This window comes from Muscardinus avellanarius (genome assembly GCF_963383645.1).
Source record: "Muscardinus avellanarius genome assembly, chromosome: 9".
In the NCBI taxonomy this organism is placed as follows: domain Eukaryota; kingdom Metazoa; phylum Chordata; class Mammalia; order Rodentia; family Gliridae; genus Muscardinus; species Muscardinus avellanarius.
Genome location: NC_137795.1, coordinates 39,165,290 through 39,188,479, shown reverse-complemented (window position 1 = coordinate 39,188,479; position 23,190 = coordinate 39,165,290). Strand labels below are relative to the sequence as shown.

The window sequence follows — 23,190 nt, the reverse complement described above, 5'->3', positions numbered from 1 at the left end:
ATCTATTCCTGAGTACAATGGTGCACACCCAGTAATCCTACTACTTGAGAGGCTGAGACAAGAGGATCTCAGGTTCGAAGCCAGTCTCAACAATTCCTCAGAAACTTAATGAGACCCTGTATCAAAATTAAAAAAATAAAGCTGGGTGTAGTGTAATCCTAGTAGTTTTGGAGGTTGAGACAGAGTAGCAAAGGCTGAAGACAGGTTCAGAAGGTAGTGAGACTCTCATCAACCTAGCAAGACCCTGTTTCAAAATAAAAATATAAAAAAGGGGTTAGGAGTGTAGCTCAGAGGCAGAATGCTCTTGGCTTCAATCCCCAGTACCACACACACACACACACACACACACACACACACACACACACACATAAAAATAAAAAAGGGCTTGAGTGTGTAGCTTCGAGGTAAAACTGCCCTGGGTTCAATCCTCAATACACGCATATATGATAATGATGATAGTTATACGACATTGCAAATGGCATGTGATACATATTTTATTTAAATTGAATGGGACCAGGAGAAGGCTGAGTAATTTTTCACAACTCCCAAGGCAACGCTCAGGTGAGACTTGAATCTATCACATGGGCTTCTTCCTTAAGGAAAGCCCTTGGGATCCCTCCAGAAGGACGGCTGCATTCCTTTGGAAACCTGCAGCCTACTACTGTCACCTTGTCTGTGGCACATTTCATTTCTGCCTTAGGGTCCAAAGTTCTGTTGATCTCTTCTTTGCAACTAAGCTACAAACTCCTTGAAGAGTAAGGCTTGGCCTTACTCTTCACAGAGTACACTGCAGTACTAAGCACGGGGCCCTAGTCAGGACACACAGATCCAACATAATCTCATTCTGTGAGTGTGTGTGTTTGTGTGTGTGTGTGTGTGTGTGTGTGTGTGTGTGTGTGTGTCTGTCTGTCTGTCTGTCTGTCTATCTCTGTCTCTCTGTCTCTCTCTCTCAGTATTAGTGATTGAATTCATGATCTTATACCTCTAATCAACACCCCCAGACATATATTTTTTTAACTCTGAAATAGGGTGTCACTAAGTTGTAAAGAGACTCACTAAACTGCTGAGGCTGGCTGTGGATCTGTGATCCTTCTATCTCAGCCTCTCAGGTACTAGAATCATAAGCATGTACTACTATGTCTGGTTCTTATACTCTTTTTATTTTTTATTTTTTTTAGGTACTGGGGAATGAACCCAGGGGTAGTCTACCTCTGAGCTACATCCCCAGCCCTATTTTTTATTTTTCATTTTGAAACAAGGTCTCACTAAGCAGCTGAGGCTGACCAAAAACCTGTGATCCTCCTGCCTCTGCCTCCCAAGAACTGAGATTACAAGCATGTACCACTATGCCCAGCTTGATTATTCTTTGTGAAAGAATATGCATCACATAAAATTTACAATGTTGTTTAACTATCACCACTATCAAAATCCAGAACTTTTTCATCACAAATTGAAACCACAGATTCATTCATTGGTAGACAGAGAATCTGCTTTCTGCTTCTACATATTTCCCTTCCTGGCTTCACATATATAATCATATAATGTGGCCTTTTGTGTCTTTTAGTAATGTTTTTACCATGTATTCAAGTTGTAGTATTATCTTAGTACTTCAGTCCTTTTTTATTTCCAAATACTATTTTACCATGTAAAAACATTGTTTTTTCATTTGTCCCTTGCTGAACATTTTAATACTTAATTTTACTCAAAATGCTCACATAACTAATCACTAAAGAAAAGCACCTGCCTACTCCACCCCTCTTAAAAAGAAAATGTGTCAGAAGCAGAAAAACAGAAGAGAAAACTGAGATTAGCAAGTGACTGCAAACATCACCTTGTACCTGACAGTGAGGATGAGCCCTGCACACAATCCTGTCTAAGACATTCTCACAACTAAGAAGACAAAGAGCTGACACTTCAGACAGACTAAAGGATTTCCACTTATTATTTCTAAAATGCCCAAGAGAACAAGTAAAATCAAAAGGATATACTTCTCACTCAGTTTTCTGTAATGCTTGTTTTGAAAACAAAAATGTGTTCCACTGAAATTGCTTATAAAAGTGAACCACTGAAGCCTAACACCAATTTCATGTGTGTTTAGCATAGTTACCTCTGAAAGAAACACTAGCTAAACACACTCAGCTGAGCCACTCCTTGTGGGAACACACAGAACACACACAGGCACACACTTTTTTTTTTCCCGGCACTGGGGATGGAACCCAGGGGCATTCTATCTCCGAGATATGGCCCTAGCACTAATTTTTCTATTCTTTATTTTGAAACAAGGTCTCACTGAATTGCAAAGGGCTTCACTAAGTAGCTGAGGCTGCCCATGAACCATGATCCTCCTGTCTCAGCCTCCCAAATGCTGGGATTACAAGTGTGCACCACCATGCCCGGATCAAGGCACACACTTTTAAACACTGGCCAATGAGGGGTGAGGCCAGCGCCAGGGCCAGTGAGCCTGGGATTGGAGCCTGCTGTGAGGCAAGGCCGGTGCTGGGGCTTCCGAGTCCAGGATTGGAGCCTGCGCGGGATTAGGCCGGCGCCGGGGCCAGCGAGGCCAGGATCAGAGCCTGCCATGAGGCAGGGCCAGTGCTGGGGCCTCCAAGGCTGGGATCGGAGCCTGCCGAGGGGTGAGACTGGTGCCGGGGCCAGTGAGGCTGGGATCGAAGCCCGCCGTGAGGCAAGGCTGGTGCTGGGGCCTCTGAGGCTAGGATTGGAGCCTGCTGAGGGGTTAGGTCGGTGCTGGGGCCAGTGAGGCCGGGATCAGAGTCTACCGGGTGGCCAGGCCAGTGCTGGGGCCATCAAGAATGGGATCAGAACTTGCAATGCGGCATACACAGAGAAATATCACAGAAAATGAAAAACCAGATGCTTTCCCTAATATGCAAAAACTAGGAAGAAATAGGTAATAGGAGGAGATCTAGTTGAAGAAAGGGCCCTATAGAGGAGCAATTAAGGTGACCAATCAGAGGGGATGGGATGGGGGAAGATGGAATCTCTTTAAAGCTCACGATGTACATAAAAAAATGTATCAAAGTTAATCACCAATCAAGCATGAGATCAAGGGAGGGGGAGGGAATGGGATGGGGAGTGGATGAGGGCTAATTGGATGATGTGTGCTTGGATATCCTCACAAGTCTTGTATTCCATTGTGATGTATGACTACAATGCACCAATAAAATATATATATATATATATATATATATATATATATATATATATTTAAAAAATAAACACACTGGCCAATTATCTCCACTTACGGCCTCTGTCTGAAGCAACATCCACTGGCATGGCACATGTGAACACAGTTAAGAATTTGCATATCTCTTTTCCTACTGTTTAAGAATAACTCACAAGCTGCAACCCTCTGAAACCTACCTTCAAATAGATAAAAAAAATCTCTAAATGAAAATGCCATATTTATCAGAGTAGTTATGTGTTTCTTAACCATTTCATATGTATAGAAACATGCAGACTTAAAAAAAAAAAAACTAGGTTCCTATCTTTTCTTTTTTCTTAATGTGTTGGTGCTTAAGTTTTTGAATGTCTGGTCCCTATCTCCATTTTTCTCATAAATACTGTGGTTTTCATTGTGTAATTTGTGTAGCATGGTGAATTTGAGAAATGCAGAAGTTGTCTTTCAGCAGAACTGAGTTATGGCTTTTACTTCCAAACAGAAGCTTAAGTCTAAGACCAGGCTTCATGGCCTTCCTTTTCCACTCTGGTCCTCCAGACAAAGGCATCACTGGGCTTCCTACAAGCCTTTCCCATCCAACTCCCTTTAAAACTTTTCTTCTCATATCGCTATGAGAAAAATGGCCTCTTCCTCCAGACTCAGAGAAATCCAGGGAATACAAAATCCAAGGGAAGGAACTTATAAGATAATTGCCCTTTTCCTCAAAAATCTGTGATGTGCTTGCAGATCTCTTATTTACTTAAGAATAATATTGGAACCACAGAAACAAGCCAGAAGGAATCATTTCTCTAAAAAAAAAAAATCACTGGAATTTACTTAGGCTATGTTCAATTTTCTTCTTCTTCCATTTTAGAGAATTTATAGAAATCATTAAATAATTTTTCATGCTTGCTGGGAATGACAGTGCATGCCTGCAATCCTAGCATTTGGAAGGCTGAGACAGGAGAATAACAAGGTCAAAGCCAGCCTCAGCCATAGCAAGACCCTGTTTCAAAATAAAAAATAAAAAGAGTTAGGGATGATTCTCAGAAATAGAATACCCCTAGGTTCAATTCCCAGTACCACACACACACACACACACACACACACACACACACAAATTTACTGTCACACTTATTAAGTCTTAATTGAAATGGTTCAAATGAAAATCAAAGAGAGAAAGTCAAGATGATGATTAGAGAAGGAAGGAAAGTTTCTGGTTAACTTAGGAAGAAAATAAACATTTTAGTCAAATCTCAAAAAAAGTTCATACTTCATTTAAAATATAGTAATAAGTTTTCAATGTTTCTACATTCTAGATGGAAGTCATCACAAAAACAAAACATTTCTTATGTGTCTCATTGTCAGGAGGCCACTAGGATTTCTTTCCTTATTGCAAATTCCCCTTCCTTCCTCCCTCCCCTCTATAATATGGACCAAAATGCTAAAACTACTTCCCTTCTAACCCCTAAAAACCCAGATTAGAGCTTGACCTCAACCCATGAATCAAACAAGCCTGCTTGATTAAAAAAAAAAAAAAGACAGTGGCAAAGAGAGGAGGAAGCAGGAGAAAGTGTCAGCCCTCCAGCCCACCTGCACCACTTCCCCAACTCTACTTCTGTGTGGATCGCTTGCTAGCACAGTTTCCTCAGTGACTACCCAGGACACAGAAAATCTCCATTTTCCCTACATGTAGATGTGTCTTTCCCTCGAAATCTGAATACTTGGTGGTCTACAAATAGTTGTTATGTATCTTCTTTTCCAAGGGAAACCTCATCTATATGGAAAAAATAAACAAGAGGCAGGGACTGGGTTGGAGCTTGTCACTTCGCTCCTTCTTTCCAGTCATTGTTGGTGGTAAAAGCACTCTTTGATGATGGACAAGTGGTTAAGTCATTTCATCAAGGACATGGAGCAGCAGAGGAGGTATGTTCTTAGAGGATGCAGAAAGAACCACCCAGCAGGATGAGAAGATGAAAACAACAGAAAAAGAAGGGAATAAAAAAGAGGACTATAGGTTGTATGGTAACATGTGCAGCAAATTCAAGCAACTGCATTCTAAACAAACTTTGTTGTTTTGTTTTAGGTTGAGTCTTGTTGCTGAAGGCTCAATCCAGCCCTATCTTATTTTTTATTTTGAAACAGGATCTCACCAAGGTACTGAAGCTGACCTGGAGCCTGTAATCCTCCTGTCTCAGCCTCCCAAGTACTAGGATTACAGGCATGGACCACCATGCTCGGCTCTAAATAAATTTTAGAAACAGCCCTTTCTTTAGGAAACAATAAGGAGTAGTGGCTCAGTCTCAGCTCTGAAATCAGATAACCTGAATTCACATGCAATATCTATTCCTTATGGCCTTGAGGAAGTCATTGATCTTTCAGAGACTCAATTTCCTTATCTATAAAATTAAGATATTAAGCCAGGAGTGATGGCACACTCCTATGATCCCAGTACTTCAGAGGATAAGACAGGAGTCTGACAGGTTCAAAGTCAGCTCAGCAATTTAGTGAGACTCTCAGCAACCTAGTGAGACCCTGTTTCCAAATTAATTATAAAATAGGACTGGGAGTATAGCTTGAAATTATGTCTCTGGGTTCAGTCCCTAGCCCCCCCACACACACTGAGGATAATAATAGTACTCATGTCATGGAACTTCTGTAAGAATTATGTGAAGGTACTTAGATTAGTACCAGAGATATATACAGTTAGGTTGTACAATAAATTATTAGATTGCTGTGTGTGCACGCTGGAAATTAAACTCAGAGGCATTCTACTCTCCCAACTACAACCCATCTCTTTTTTACTTTTTATTTTTTAGCTGAGGTTGTCACTAAATTGCTGCAACTGGCCTCAAACCTTCAATCCTCCTCTCAACTTCTCAAGTACTGGGATTACAGGTGTGCGCCTCCAAGCCCAGTTACATTGCTCTTTTTATTAGTCTTGTATAGACAATTACAGTTGGACATAATTGTTCCCTTTAACCCAACATCTATGTATAAATATTACCATTACTAAACAAATGACACCTGTAGTTTAAAGTAAATAAAATTTAATTATTGACTTTTTTGTGTCAACTGGATCGAATGCCATTTTTTGGACTTTTTGGATGAAATTATTTAGAAAGGATATTTAAGTTTTCTTATAATGAAATAAAAAATACCAGGCATGGTGTTACACACTTGTAATCACAGTACTTGAGAGGCTGAAACAGGAGGGTTGCGGGTTTGAAGCCTGCCTTAGCAACTTAGTGAGGCATTTGACAACTTAGTGAGACTGTTTCAGAATAAAAAATAAAATAAGGATGGTGTCCAGCTCAAATGTGGACTGCCCCTGGGTTTAATCTCCAGTCCCACAAAAAAAAAAAAAATGAAAGAAAGAAGGAAATAAAAAAAGAAAGAAAGAAAGAAGAAAACTGGTTGCAAACTGCACACATTTTTTCATAAGAATTATATCTCTTCTGAATTAGTAATTTATAGAAAGAGAAAATATATTTTAGTATTTATATACTAAATCAGACACTGAACACCACTGTGTTCTTACTCGTCACAACAGAGATAGATACATCTAATACATTTATTTATTTATTTTTAACCAAAACACTTTTATTTTTTGTCTTCAAAGAACAAACTCCTTTCTTCTTTTTCCAAGATAATCATGATTAACTTAGAAAAATGGTCATACATCTTCAAAGCATTTCCCTTTAACGGGAAACTTAGCTTTATAGAATCTAAACATTAAAAGGAAAAAAAAATTCTATATTGTTGCCATCATTAGACAAAATGGAATCTAGCAAAAGTCAAGGAAACCCATTCATACATCAGGCCCTTCTCCTCCAGGAACCAGCATTGTTATGCTATTGCCATTGAGCAAAATCTGATCTAACTTATGATCCTTCTTCCTTCTGGTGTGATTTCGAAGTCTGTTACATCTTCCAGCACCATATCAACAAAGTCATCAATCCTAGAAGTGTACCAACAATTTCTTTATCACTCTTCATCACGATGTGAATTCTTGATCCGATACACTTGTCCATAAGCTCCAGCGGCAGCGGCAGCGGCTGCGACGGGTTGGTGGTAGCATTAGCCGCAATAGCTAAGCCGGAAGTGGCCTGCACATCTAATACATTTAGAGAGCATATTTTATAAACACATCTAAATTAAATAAATCTCCCTTGGCATATCAACCTCTAAGAATTCACACTCATCATATATATTTCAAATATCTGCAAATACACAGACATACATACACACACACACACACACACACACACTAACAAGTGTGCATATCCATTTCATAAATGTGAAAATGTATGTATGTATGTAGGTTGAAATCAGGAATATATAATATACTTATATATCATTGTAGATGCTTAAATGCAATATATCTACTAAATAAGATTTTGAAAGCCAGATTTCCTGATCTTGAGAGCTTTTTCAAAGTTTCCTGGATAACTTTATTTATTTACTTACTTACTTACTTCTGGGAAGTGAACTGAAGAGCATTCTCCCTCTGAGCTACACTGACGCGCCCCCCCCTTCTTTTTTGTGGTACTGTGGACAGAACCCAGGGGCGTTCTACCTCAGAGCTACACCCCCAGCCCTATTTTTTATTCTTTATTTTGAAACAGGGTCTCACTGAGTTGCAAAGGGCCTCACTAATTATGTGAGGTTGGCCACAAACTGTGATCCTCCCATCTCAGCCTCCCAAATGCTGGGATTAACAAGTGTGCGCTGCCACGCAGTGTTCCTACTACTTTTTAATCTATATTTACTCCTGAGTGTAAAAATGTACTGCAAACAACATTAAATTATACTTTCCACTTTACTTTTTCCCTTGAATTCTGTTTTGCTATCAATACTTGATTCCCACAGCAAGTGCTAATAGAGTTTACCCTGTCTTTTTCATTTCAACTTTGATGAATCACTGTTTTTTAATTGTGAAATAGTTAACATATAATTATCGTCTCAGACATATTTAAATGTACAATTTGATAGTGTTAAGTATATTGATATTGTTGTGAAAGATTTCCAGAACATTTTAATCTTGCAAAACTGAAACTCTGAAACCCATTGAACAACCCCTTTCTTCCCTTTCCCACGGCCTCTGGTAACCACCATTCAACTTCTTGTTTCTATGAATCTAACTATTCAGAGTTAAGGTGTGTTTTAGATTTGGCTCTCATAAACATTATTTGGTTGTATTTTTATTTATTTTTTATTTTTATGTGGATCACATTGAAAATGGCATGCATCCAGACTGTGCTTGGTGCCCTCTCTTAGTTTTGTTTTTAAAAACTAGTCTGAGGTTTAGCCCTTTAATGCTGAGCCCAAGCATATTTACTAAGATAATAGATATGTTTCCATTTACTTCTGTCATTTTAATTTATCTTTTTATGTGTTTTGGTGTTATACACTTTGTTTTCCATTTCATTATAAAGAATATGTTTTGTCTGCTTTTATATTTTGATATTTTATAAGTTGAAATGTTTTTATTTTACTAGTAGCTATCTTTTAAGTTTAATACACACTGCAGCTACATTTCTCTAACTAGAAAGTCAAAAACAAAGTCATTTACAATTTTCCTACATTTAAAGATAGGGAATTTAGCATGTAACACAAAAGATTAACATGAAGGAAGTATTGCTTTATTAAATACATCATAACAGCCAGGCGTGGTGGCACACGCTTGTAATCCCTGCGCTTGGGAGGCAGAGACAGGAGGATCGTGCAGGTTCGAAGCCAGCCGCGTGCACTGGCTTAGGAGACCCTGTTTCCAAATAAAAATGTAAAAAAAAAAAAAAATAGGTCTGGGAGTGTAGCCCGGAGGTAGAAGGGCTTCCAGGAACCCCAGTACCACCAAAAAATAAATAAATAAATAAAAATAAATAAAAATAAATAAATAAATATAAATAAATAAATACATCATAACAGCCTGATGTGTGTCGGTGGAGCACATGCCTATAATTCTAGTACTCGAGAGGCTGAGACAGGATTGCAGGTTCAAGGCCAGCCTCAGCAAATTAGGGAAACAACTTAATGAGACCCTGTCTAGATAAAAAATATATATATAGGGCTGGAAGTAAAATGAAGTGGGTTCAATCCTCTACCACAAAATACATAAACAAAATCCACATTCAGTCAAATGTCTGTTTTTAATTTAAAGAACAAACCCACATCCATTAAAGCAATACACTTACTGATATATTTCATGTATAATTTGTCTTCTTTTTTTCCTCTGTCCCCTTCTTAATGATAACCTGTTTCAGCTTTTAAACATAGGCCAAATTTGATTCTATTAATGTGCTAAGAAGGAATGAGAAATATGTAACAGTTAGATGAAATATTCATACCAAATAATGAGTTTGCTTTCATAAGTATTAAAAAGATCTTTTTCAAGCTGGGATTGGTGGCACACACTTGTAATCCCAGCATCTGGGAGGCTGAGACAGGAGGATCAAGATTCGCAAGCTACTTAGGCCCTCTGCAACTCAGTATGCACGCTTGTAATCCCATGCTTGAGAGGCGGAGACACGAGGATCACACAGGTTGGAAGCCAGCTGCCCTGGCTTTAAGAGACCCTGTTTCCAAATAAAAAGTGTAAAATAGGTCTGGGAGTGTAGCGTGGTGGTTGGAGGGCTTCCAGGAACCCCAGTAATACCAAAATAAAAAAATAAATAAATAAAACAGGGCTGAGGGTATAGCTCAGAGGTAGAATACCCCTGGGTTCCATCCCCATAAAAAAGATTCACATGTGAGAAATTATCATAGGTAACCCTAAAACACTGAGCTAATGGAGACCTCCCTGTAAAAACAACAAACCTGAAATTTCATAGCTTTACCAAATTTGAAATTATAAACAGTACTGAATTATATATTTTAAAGGTGATAGCCCTTATGAAAGAAGAGGCCAGTTTTCTCTCAGGTAATTGTAATATTGACTACTTGTTATGATAACTTTATGAATGAAATTACAGTGTACAAGAAATCATATACTTTAGAGATGATGCTTTTTCCCCCCATCAGGGTGATCCAAATCTTCTCTATCATGTCATTTAGAGTAATTATCTTGCCTCTCAAAAATTCAAACCGGTCATTTAAAAAATTCCAACATTAGTCAGTCTTCATTTTTGAAATGCAAGGCCATTTTATTTCTGTGGCTGCTTCTATTGACCTTTGGACTCTGACCTTTTGACTGTTGCTTCTTAGTAGGTTGGCTCCCCATGAACATAGCAAATGTATATGGTGATGCTCGGTATACAACCACTTTAGTAATAATTTATACCAGGGCATAGAACTTCATTTCAAAAAGCAATCAACCAGCCAGACACAGTGGCACATGCCTGTAATCCCAGTATTTGAGGCTAAAACAGGAGTTTGAAACCCAATCTCAGGAATTTAGCAAGGCTCTCAGCAGCCTAGTAAGACCTTGTTTCAAAATAACAGTTATAGGTTCATGATTACGACTGAAGCACTAGAGACAGATTCATCTGGACTGAATTCCAGCTTCTCAAGGTAAGTGAGCTTCATCAAGTTAATTAACTCTCTGAGTCTCAGTCTGGAAGCTAGGTATTATAAGAGGACCCAGTCACAGATCTGCTGTGCAGATTATATGAAACAAGTTTTTCATATTTATCAAGCATGGCATTGCACTCAGTATGTCCTCAATAAATGACAGGCCCAGCATCACAATGATTATTATTACTAAATTACCAATGGAATTTCGTCTTCTGAAAAAAATATTAGATATTTCTTTTCCTTTTTTATTTTTTATTTTTGAACCCAGGGGCATTCTATCTCTGAGATATATCTCCAACCCTTATTTTGATTTTTTGTTTGGAAACAGGATACTCTCACTAGGCTGCTGAGACTCTCACTACATTGCTGAAGCTATCCTGAAACCTGGAATCCTCTTGTCTCAGTCTTTCAAGTACTGATATTACAGATGTGTGTCATTACATCAGGTTTAACTATTTATTTATTTATTTATTTATTTATTTATTTATTTTGTAGAACTAGGGGTTGAACCCAAGGGTATCCTACCTCCAAGCTACACCTCATCCCTATTTTTTATTCTTTATTTTGAAACAGGTTCTCACTACGTTGCAGAGGGCCTCATTAAGTAGCTGAAGCTGACTGAGAACCTGCGATCTTCCTGTCTCAACCTCCCAAGTACTAGGGTTACAAATACCACATCTGGCTTAGGTTCAGCTATTTCTAATCAACATAAAAATTCATCAAGAAGGCACACTATTGGGATTTTTAAGGACAGAGTATTTCTGAGTGCCTATGACACTACAGGAACATGCTACTTATACTACATAGTCCTCATATAAACCCAGAGAATCCAGTATTATTGTCTCCACATTAGAGATGAAGATAAAGCCCAGATAAATACCCACTACTAAAACGGGTAAGAGATGGCAGTTAAACATTCCTCCCTTACTTCCAGTTCCACATATTGGATCACGCTGCCCCCTCCCAAGTGTCTGACACGAGCCATCTCTCCCTAAATGTCTGCTAATAAAAACACTGGAAAATAACAACAAAGCAAACCAGTATTACACTACCAATAAGTATATCCATTTGTCTTTGTGGGAAAAAAAAAGCCTGCTTATGGCTCATTTATTTAAAACAAAATTCAGTTAGACAAGCAGCATTATAAACATATAATTTAGGCAGTCTTTAATACCTTTTGGCAAAGGAAGATTCCAACAACACAGCTCTACTTCAATCCTAGAAGATTCTGAAGGCTGTACCCAGATGACCTTCTCAGTGTTAAATTACTCTCACATTAAAAACTGATCTCTCCTACACTGCTGGCAAAAAAGTTAAAAGAATCACAGTAGAAAGCAGTTTGGCAGGTTTTTACAAAACTAAACATGTATTTACTTTATGATCTAGTAGCTATATTCTTGGGCATTTATCCCAGAGAAATAAAACTTCATATGCGCACAAAAATCTGTACACAAATGTTCATAGTTTTATTTCTAATGTTTATTTAATTTAAAAATGTATTTATAACTAAATCTTTAAATAAGCCAAATGTCTTTCAATGGATGAATAATTAAACTTTGATACAATCATACTCAGCAATACAAAGCAATACAGAAGAATAAACTACTTAAAACATCATGAATGGATTTCAAGGCATTGTGGTTAGTGAAAAAAAGCCAGTTCTAAAAAGTTATATGTCCATTTATTTATTTATCTATTTACTTACTGGCACCGGAGGTTGAACACAGAAAGAGACATTCTATCTCCAAGCTATACCTCCAGTCATATTTTATTTTTTATTTTAAGACAGGGTCTTGATAACTTGCTGAAGCTGGCCTGGAACCTAGAGATCCTCCAGTCTCAGTCTCTCAAGTATTGGGATTACAGGTATGTGACACCACACCCAGCTCATTTATATAACATTCTTAAAATAACAAAACTATAGAAACAGAGATAGATAAGCATTATCTGAAGCCAGTGACCCATAGAAGGACAAGCTCACCTGTAAAGGGGTTGCTCGAGAGAGGGCCATTGTGGTGGTGAAAGTGTTCTATATTGGTTACTGTGCTGGCTGCATGAATCTACTCATGGGATTAACTGCATAAAACTACAGACACAGGAGTGCATAAACAAACTAATGAAAACTGAACAAGGAATATGGTCTAATTTAACAGTCATCTACCAATATTGTTGTCCTGGTTTTGATATTACAACTCTGTAAGATGTCACCATTGGGAAAGCAAGACAAAGAATACATGGGATTCTCCATTTGTGAATAACCTCCTAGGAATGTATATAGTTGTATAATTATTCCAGAAATAAAAGTATAAAAGAAAAAGGTTCCAAGCAATTGTTCAGTTCACCTATAATGTAAAAACCTAGAAACAATAATGTTTCCCCCTTTTTTTTTCCAGGTTATTCAAACTGGCAGCACACTGGACACTAAAATCCATGTCACATAACTCCCAAGTGAATTAGTGAAGACATTCACATATCACATATCCATAGCCCTGGGCACTCAGTAAAGCCATCCCCCTGGTGTCAAGTCCTTGAGAATCTTCATCCAAAGGAACAGGCTTTGAATACATCTAGACATGGAAGCACTTTAACTGCCTGGAAAGGTCAGAAGAGGCTTTTTCCACCAAGGGAAACCTAAGCTGACATGGAAGGTTGAGTAAGAGGTCACCTGGCAGACCTGGAAGGAAAGAACTAACAAAGAAACCACAGGCTGGGACAGAATCCTAGGTTTAGAGTGATCCAAGAATAAGACAGAGAGTGTGAAGATAGCATAAGGTACCTGGGGGGAGAGAAGGGAGATGCACCTGGGCTGGTCTTAAAGGTCTGCAGTGTTAAGCCACAGGTGCTAAGTCTTAAAATACACCTCCCACACTGCCCCAGTGATAAAGGTCGCTTAGTACTTCTATTTTGAGATACCTACATTATAGTTCTCTTCCTCACATGAATGCCTTTGGGTAGTTAATGCAAACAAAATAACATGGTTCTAATACTTGTCCCAATAATTATAACATGATTCTTGACTGATTTCTGTCTGAGCAAAGCAAATAGACTCTTTGGGAGAATTAAAGTTAAGCTAGTGATGAATGTTATCACTAGCCTAAGTAACATACAAATTCTAAAGGAATCACATATTTCAAACATATCTGTTTTCATTCAAGTTGCCCTTTCTCAAAGCTGGTCTGTACTCACATGATGAGCTTAAGTCACATTTTTAAGTTGGCAAATGTGAAAAAATTAAATGTTTAGGGAGTGAGTAAAAATACAGTGGTGTCCTACCAAAACCAATAATTCTTAGTTTAAATTTAACAGCCTTATTCATGGAGATAGTAAAATATTAATGGCATTGAAAAGCTGAATTTACATGGGCAATAACTCACAATCTCTGGAATATGGTCTTTATTTTATGTCAAGTCATTACATCAGTAGATGTTACCGAAAATAAATCAATTTGCCTTCCAATAGTCTAGACAATAAATAGAGCCATTTCTCCCGATATTGTCAGTTTTGAAATACACAGGCTTGTAATAGGGGAAACACATGATATCAAAGAAATAGCAGGCCATGTGCCATCTTGTGTCTTAACACAAACAAATGTGATTCTGCTCTTCAGAAACTGAAAAGGTGTCTTCTATCTGAGGTGTCTTCTGTTCTTTAAAATAATCGAAACCTCTCAACATGGAATGTATGTTGTGCATTGGTGAGATCAATCCTCTTTTCAGTACTTGAGATTAAAATGTACGATCGGTCATACATTTTAATGACTGATCAGTCACTCTACAATGACTGGAACACTCAAACCTAAGTACCTGTGGCCCCATGATCCCATCTACCTGAGGAGATTAAAAAGAGGCAAACAACTCCAGCAGGAAAAGAATGTTAATTCAACAAAAAGGGGGTTGTTCATCCATGTGGGGTACATAATTGCCCTAGGCTTCCAAGACAAGGAAGAAACCAATTACCTCTACCTATAGTAGGCCTTGTGCTCCTGGTCAGTGATAACAATGTTTATTCTTCTCATATCCTCAGCCCCATACAATAGCTCTCAATAAATGTTTTTTGATTACATGAATGAATGATGGAATGAACACATGCATGCAAGATTCAAGGCAAACCATAGCTTAAAGTGACACGTACATTATTTATTCACTTATTTTTTGGTGCAGCACTTATTAGGTAGCTATAGTAAGCCAAATATGGCACCAGCTAGCAAGAAAGAGACAAAAAAAGGAGTCCTGCGATAATAGTCCCTACTCTTAAAAATCAATGACACAAGAAAGGAGGAAGGGAAAAGAACAAAGGAGGGCTGTAACAAACTTCAGGCTTCAACTGATCTATTGGCATAGAGATAAGGAGGAGACAGTTTTAAATTCTACCCCTGGGAAGGCTAGTGTCCCTGTGGGGAAAGCCTGTAGGGTCTGAAGGCAGAAGACCAAGTCAGACAAAAGGGGCTTCATATGATCATTATCTCTGTGAACCTGAGATGCTTTCGAAATCTCATTTTAGGGAGATTTATTAATATCTAGCTGAGGGCTAAGATAAAAGGGGTTTGGGGGGAGGTGACAGTTCTCAGACCATCAGAAAAGCAGTGGACTGCCACAGAGGTTAGTTCTCGCTTTGACAGGATCTCTTAAATCCATGTAAACTGACCCCTTATTTTGGAGCTTGAGGTCATTTTCTCTGTGGTCCCTTAGTTGGAACTACAGGGATTACTGGAGAGGCTCACACCACACCATTTCAAAGACATCATTTTGCTTGAATTTAAAAGGTTCAGCATAGTTACAGAAGCGCAGACTGTCATGCCAAAAGGACTTCTAGGTACCGTGAACAAAAGAAAGAAGCATAACCAGGAAAAACCTGGGAGGAAAAAAAAAACAGGACATTTGGTCATCTCAGCCTTGTGGCAGCTCCCACAAAGGATGCAACGTTAAAAATAGAATCAACAAACATTCACACAGAGATGGTATCTGGAAGCAGCACAAAGATTGATGGCAGCCCTGCCCTGAAAGGACCTTAAAGGAGGCCGCTATAGAGAACAAACAGGCATACACACAGCAAGGCAATTATACAAACACTTTTATGGGGGATAAAAGGCCTTCCGTCTTACTATTTCACCTACATTCAGTATCACTGGTTATAAAGCAGGAGGGAGCAGAGCACCCATGGAGAAAGGTTCTATAAGAATGAGCAGAATATTCTCTGGCTCTACAGAAATTTCCTCCTGATTTATACTTCTGCTTGGGCACTTGGCCCACAGATGAACAGACCCACTCTCCCTGCAGGATTCATGAAGCAAGCAGTACCCTCTAAACCAACACTCCCTCTTTGCCAGGAGTCTAAGTTTCACTCCTGAATTTCACTTGACCACAGTTGGAAATGAAGTAAAAAAGGTTTAGCATTAGGGTTATTTAGAATTTATGGTCCCAAATTCTGGGATCACTGTATACCTCTAAATTCCAGGAGAATCGTGTACTTCACTAATATATTAGTTTCCCTGGGACTTCCAGACATTTATTGCAACCTACATACCAGAATAGGGATACAGGTCATGGTGCTTCCCTTGGCTGTTTTGAGAGGAGGGGATAGACTATAATGGAGGCTATCTGTGCCTATGAGATCTACTGATTTCCTCAAATGCAGAAGCATTCTCAGGTATAGTTCTTCCTACTCAGAAACAAAAAATATAGTCCAGAAATGATCACGACAGAAATTTTCTTTCCACTTCAAAATGATTTTGCCATTCACCTTCTTACACTTCTTCAAATAAATACACTAAACCGTCCTGCTTCATCTTATATTTATGCTTTCAGACTTAATATGAGAATAAAAAATAATATGTTATTAAAAGGTTGTTTGGATATATTCCTGAAAAGAACAAAGGTTGCTTGTGAGGGAAAGCTTTGAATACAGGCAGGTGGTTATTAAGTGGATCCCTATTTCTCACATTGTGAGCCTCTTAATGGTTCCTAAAATGATTCATGAAATCACTCCCACCCCAATGGAGTAGAATGAAATTTAATAGAACCAAAAAGAAAAACTAGAGTGTATCTCATATTGTCAGGTTAATAATTTTGTGAAACTTGTACCATGGTGGGAGGTCAGGTTGATGTCAACTTGACATTTTGAAAACTCTAAATGCACTCTTAAATGTTATAGTTAGATATAGAATATTCCCAAGAGATCTCACTTATTAGTGTTCAGAGTTGACACTTAGGTCGTTAAGGTTGTAATCTTATCAATGGATAGATCCAATCTGGATTTATTAGGTGGTAACCTAAACAGATGGAGTGGGGCTGGAGAAGGTGGGTCCAGAGGGGTGTGGCCTTAGCAACTGTGCTTCTAATTCTGAATCCCCTTGCATGCTTGGCGTCTGGCTTCCAGCTTCCATGATGTGAGAGCACAGCCTTGCTCTCTTCCTCTCTCTGCCCCCCACCACCGTTCCCCAAGATCTGCAGAACACAGCCTCACGTGAAATGAACCCAAAATCTCCAAGAAAACTGTAAGCAAATAGATTTTCTTACCTCTACGTTGTATTAGTGTTTGTGAACTATAGCTCTGAGACTGTTGACAGAAGCACTATTAGTTTGAATTCTTCACTTCAATGCTTCAGAATCACTTCAATTGCAATGAAACCAAGTCCCAGAGTCTTTAGCATTTAAACTCAAAGAAGAAAAATTAATAAGGTGGGTTGAATTTTTATTTTAATAATAGCATTCCTTCTCCCTAAGGCACAGAAAGTCAGCAGTGTAACAACAGCTTGAGGGAAGAGGAAATGCTCTATCCAAAACCATCAAGATCCTGTATCTCTGAAAGTAATCTGCTGCACAGACACCAGACTTCAGCATGATTAACTGACCCAAAGAAGTGCAGGAGGTGTGTGAAAGAGCTTTCACTAACATTTTAAAATAAGTTTTAAATGTTACAATGGATAAAATATCTTAGAAAGAGAAAACAGATTCTAGAAATATGAGGTGAGTTTTAAAAACTCTCTTGTGTGTTAACCTGTTTAATAAGAAAATGCTATGCCTTGAGGCACATCCCATTTCTCAGAGTAGATATAATGTCATGATTTAAAGAAACACATTAATTTCTCCATAAAAATTAATTTCAATCTTAAAACACATATACACAAACAAAATAAATAAAAATATTCTTCACTTAATCAATGAAAGCCTTTGTATATAATTTACTCTTTCTAAATCCTTGGTCAGTTCAATTCTGCCTTAACTAAGCCACAATTTGCTTTAACTCTGACATAATTATTCTAATTGGGGCTCTTTAAATGAATTCATTTACAATACTAAACTGAAAGTATGTGTATTTTTTAAGCAAATATAATACAAGCTTATTGACAAAGATGGACTGAAGTGTGAGTCACTTAAGAATAGTTAAAACCATGGAAGAAAATAGCTTCTTATTAATATAGTTAAGCTTTATCTCTTTTTTCTTTTGCTTTTTGTAAAAACAAACACATCTATCTTTCAAACTATAAAGACATAAAGGTATCTATAAAGTATCTCATTATACTTCCCTGACAAACCAAGTATCATATATATAGTAGGTCCGTGAGAAAAAATATTTTCTGAATCGAAAGAGTACATGAGGAATATTAAATTTATTCCATTATCTAATTACATTCTAACTTATTTATTAACTTTTATTACCTAAAGCAAGTCCTCATTAGCCATATAACCTAACTCTTTTAATCAACACAAAGCTATCAATCCATGTATTCAGGATTATATCCACTCAACTGAAATCCTGCGTTTGACTGACCTGATGGTAAATGCTTATAAAGGAAAGAGAATCTAGAAGAGAAAATCAACCATCAGAAACTTACAGCAACAAAAAGCCCCAACGGCCTTCCTTTCCTCTCTCTCTTTTCCAAGGGCTGCATAACATTCTAATCATTATCTCCAACAACAATTAAAGGACTCTCAATGATTACAATATTAAATGATAAAAATGTTATTTTTTAAATTTATTTTGCTTTTCTCATGGCAGACCTGAAAAGTCAGTGGGTATAGAAAATAATAATTTAAAAAACAGCCATCACTATTGATTCTTTTCATATTCTTCCTAATCCCAGGACATCTGCCACAAATTAATAATCTAACTCTTTAGCCAAGAAAAAAAGGCCAAGTGTTAGGCAATCATCAAGAATTAAACAAAATTTTCTCCTGCAGCGTCCACCATGCCACAGGTTAAAAGGGGGATTCTTGCCGGGCGTGGTGGCGCACGCTTGTAATCCCCGCGCTTGGGAGGCGGAGACAGGAGGATCGCGCAGGTTCGAAGCCAGCCGCGCGCTGGCTTAGGAGACCCTGTTTCCAAAGTGAAGATGTAAAAATAGGTCTGGGAGTGTAGCCCCGAGGTAGAAGGGCTTCCAAGAACCCCAGTACCACCAAAAAAAAGGGGGGGGGGGATTCTTTGGGCTGATGTGTAAAGACACCAGTGTAAATCAAACATACTCTCACAAGTTTTCGCCTCTCTGCAGTTTGGAACCCAAATCAATACCTTGAAAAACTTTTTAGCTCTGAAGAAACTCAGAAAAAATGAGAATGAACCTTGTTTCATTTTATGTCTAACAAGCACTTTAATATAAAAAGAAATATAGAAACTACTAGGGACTAGTAACACATAAAAAGTCATTATCTGCTTGTAGATTTTTCTCTCCATGGTTTATTTCACAGCTGCAATCCCAGATCTGTTCGTAAATCACTCAGCCTAAAATCGTGCCACAATTCCCAGTCCCACAGATGTGTCTGATGCATTTTAAAAACACACAATAATCTTTATTGGCTTAATCCAGACATTCATGAAAAGATACATCTGCTATAAATGAAATACCACAGTTCTTTCACTCACCTCTCACATGGGAAGCCCTTTGCTGGAGCACAGAGCACTGAATAAGAATTGTCTCTCACTTGTGAGCTCATAAGCAGACAGAAGACAAAAGACCTGATGTCAATAGCTAGAGTTCAAGTTGAACTGCACCGAACTTCACAATGGGATTAGCAAAAGTGTTGTCAAGAAGAATGGAACACAAGTTTATGGGATCAGGTAGGTTTGCTGTTGTTTTGTTTTCTTATTGATGGAAACCAAATTTAAACTGGGAGTTGAAGAATGAAAGAATTTTTGAAAAGCAGAGATGGGTGGATAACTTGAAAAATGAGAGGAGCGCAAGTGCTGACATTTCCCAGAAGGCTAGGATGTCTGTGGGCGCCGTGTCCTGAGCCTGGACTTAGGACAGCATGCCATTTCTTTAAACACAATGGGATTCTGCAATATGATTTGGAAGAAAAACAAAAAGGCAGGGAAGGTGAGAATGTAGAGAATCTTCAATACTGAGCCCAAAACTCTAGACTTTACTGAAGGGAAAAATGGAAAACTACCCACCATCTATCTATCTATCTATCTATCTTTCTTTCTTTCTTTCTTTCTTTCTCTCTTTCTTTCTTTCTTTTTGAGTACTAGGGATGAAACCCAGGGACATTCTACCTCTAAGCTACACCCCCAGCCCTATTTTTTTATTCTTTATTTTGAAGCAGGTTCTCATTGAGTTGCAAAGTGCCTCACTAAGTAGCTGAGGCTGTCCACAAACCAGGATCTTCCTGTCTCACCCCCCAAAATGCTGGGATTACAAGCATGTGACACAATGCCCAGCTTACCCACCCTATTTCTAAATGCCAAGAAGAAGGGAGAGAAGGATGGGGAAGGGGAGAGAGAAAGAGAGAGAGAGAGAGAGAGAGAGAGAGAGAGAGAGAGAGAGAGAGAGGGAGCGAGCACATGCACAGGAGGAAGAAAGGAAAAGAAAAAAGGAAGCAAGAAAACACACTGGGCCATAATATTATATTGAATAATTGCTAGTAACATTTAAAATGTTTTTAATCAAAAACATTTTATTTTGCTTATGTGGTATTGTGTATTATATTTCATTAAAAATATTAACATTCAGAAGAGTCATAAAGGTCATCTATTTCACCTTCTACTCAATTGAATAAATCTTTTACATCATCCCAAAGCTCCACAGAGACCCTGGGGCCAGTCTCAACACTTACACAGCAGGGAAGTCCATACTGAGCCCCTTGCTGTGCCAGACCCTCTGACAAGAGGAGGTTGTATTTCTCAGCAGTTTGAGAAGTTGGGAAGAATTTCTTTGAGCTAAAATCTCCCTTACAACTTGATCCTTTGATCTCAGATCTGTAGAAATACTGAACAACATTTTTCATCTATTCTAAGGCAAGCCTTCCACACATTTTAAAAGCTATAAAATCAGAGGTAGCCTTACAATTGATTATATAATTTTAATTGGCTGCAATTTTTCTTAGAAGCAGATAATGATGCATTTTACTACCAGTTGTAGCAATAAAACACAGATAATATTTTACACAATCTTGGCATAATACCTCTTTGATACTGATCCCTCTTCTTGTTTGGCAAATGTTCTCAAAAGTAGAGGTACCAAACCTAGGTCCTGATGGCAGACATTCCTTGGTTTGGCAGCAGTCTCCCACTTACTAGTTTGGATACCTGGGTCTACATCACATCCTATGAATTTCCATTTCCTAGTCTGTAAATTTTAACTAATAACAATACCTGCCTCCTAGGCTCTGTGTGTGTGCCTTACATGTGGTAATACACATAAAGTCCTTTGCACAGTACTGGGTACACAATCTACATTCAGTAAAGCACTAACCATTATCAGCAGTAGCAATAGCAGCCTCTAGATCAAATAATTCCCTCTTTCTAATCACCCTCCACAGGACATAGTTTCTAAAGTTTTGGGGGTTTTTTGTGCTACTGGGGATGGAACCCAGGGGTCTTCTACCTCTGGGCTACACTCTCAGACCTATTTTATATTTTATTTGGGAACAGGGTCTCTCTCTCTCTTAAGCCAGCTGAGGCTGGCTTCGAACCTGCATGATCCTCCTGTCTCAGCCTCCCAAGCACGGGGATTACAAGCGTGCGCCACCACGCCCGGCTCGTTTCTAAAGTTTTTACCCACTTCTTACTACATGCCAATGTGTCAACATCTTCCTAAAAATGATTTTGTCCAGAATTGAGCATGCTCAATTCTCAGAAACAATGCTTGCTGAAGAAATATAACACTTTTATATATGCAGGTAACACCGAGAGATGATGTATGAGTACCAGAATGACAGATCCCCTGTAAGACAAGAGGAATTCCTGATTCCAAATGGAATAGAAAAACCCATTACATGTCCAGATTCTTGGAGGAAGCATATGCAACTGCCCTGCAACTCAATCCCACCATAACTGCCACAACAGCATAACTATTCCTATGTTATACTCTAAATGTTTGTGTCGCACAAAAAACATATGTTGATCCCAGTGTTATGGTATCTGGAAGTGAGATTGCTTTGGTGGGTAATTAGGTTTAGATTATGAAATAAAAGCGGGACTTTCATGATGCAATTAGGGTCCTATGAGGAAGACAGAGATCTCTTTCCACGTGCATACATCCTGAAAAAGTCATATGAACACACAGCGAAAAAGTGACTGCCTGCAAGCCAGGAAGCCCTCCCTCTCCAGGAACCAAATCTGTAGACATCTAGATGTTGGAATTCCAACTTCCAAACTTTGAAAAATAAAAGTCGAGCCGGGCGTGGTGGCGCATGCTTGTAATCCCCGCGCTCGGGAGGCTGAGACAGGAGGATCACGCAGGTTCGAAGCCAGCCTCAGCTACTTAGTGAGGCTCTCAGCAACTTAGTGAGACCCTGTTTCCAAATAAAATATAAAATGGGTCTGGGAGTATAGCCCGGAGGTAAAAAGCCTCTGGGTTTCACCCTCAGTACCACCAAAAAGAAAAAAGAAAAGAAAAGTCTGTTTGTTTTTTGTTTTTTTTTTTGTGTGTGTGTGTGTGTGCATGTGTGTGTGTGTGTGTGTGTGTGTGTGTGGTACTGGGGATGAAACCCAAGGACATTCTACCTCAGAGCAACACCCTCAGCTGTATTTTTTTTATTCTTTATTTGGACACAGTGTCTCATTGAGTTGCAAAGGACCTCACTAAGTAGCTGAGGCTGTCCGGGAACCACAATCCTGTCTCAGCTTCCCAAACGCTGGGATTAAAAGTGCGTACCACCATGCCCAGCAATGTCTGTTGTTTAAATCATCCAATCTATGCTTCTTTGATATAATAGCCTGAGCAGACTAAGAAAAAAATTGGTACCAAGAAAGCAGCAGGAAGCAAGAAGCCGGTAGCATGAAGACCAACAGCTCCTGCAACCAACTGGGGTACATGAAGAAGCAGGACCTCACTGGGCACGGCGGCACACACCTATAACCCCAGCAGAGGCAGGAAGATCTCAAGTTGGAGGACAGCCAAAGCAACTTAGCGAGATGCTATCTCAAAATTAAAATTGAAAATGACTGGGAATATCACTCAATGGTAAAGCACACCTGGGTTCAATCCCCAGTGCCAAAAAAAAAAAAAACCTTAGAAGGGTTGATTTCTTTTATCAAAAACATAATCCTTACAGCAA

The 23,190-nt window shown here is 38.6% G+C and overlaps 1 protein-coding gene and 1 pseudogene across 3 annotated transcripts in view; both read right to left on the bottom strand.

Moving 5' to 3' along the window:
* DOCK4 (dedicator of cytokinesis 4) overlaps nucleotides 1-23,190 on the bottom strand; it is a gene marked incomplete at both ends in the record, with an annotated part of 525,693 nt that overhangs the window by 420,899 nt on the left and 81,604 nt on the right. The gene's annotated exons all lie outside the window — the stretch shown is intronic.
* LOC308266730 (U6 snRNA-associated Sm-like protein LSm5) lies at nucleotides 6,990-7,176 on the bottom strand (annotated as a pseudogene). Its single transcript has one exon. The product of its transcript is annotated as a U6 snRNA-associated Sm-like protein LSm5 (transcript).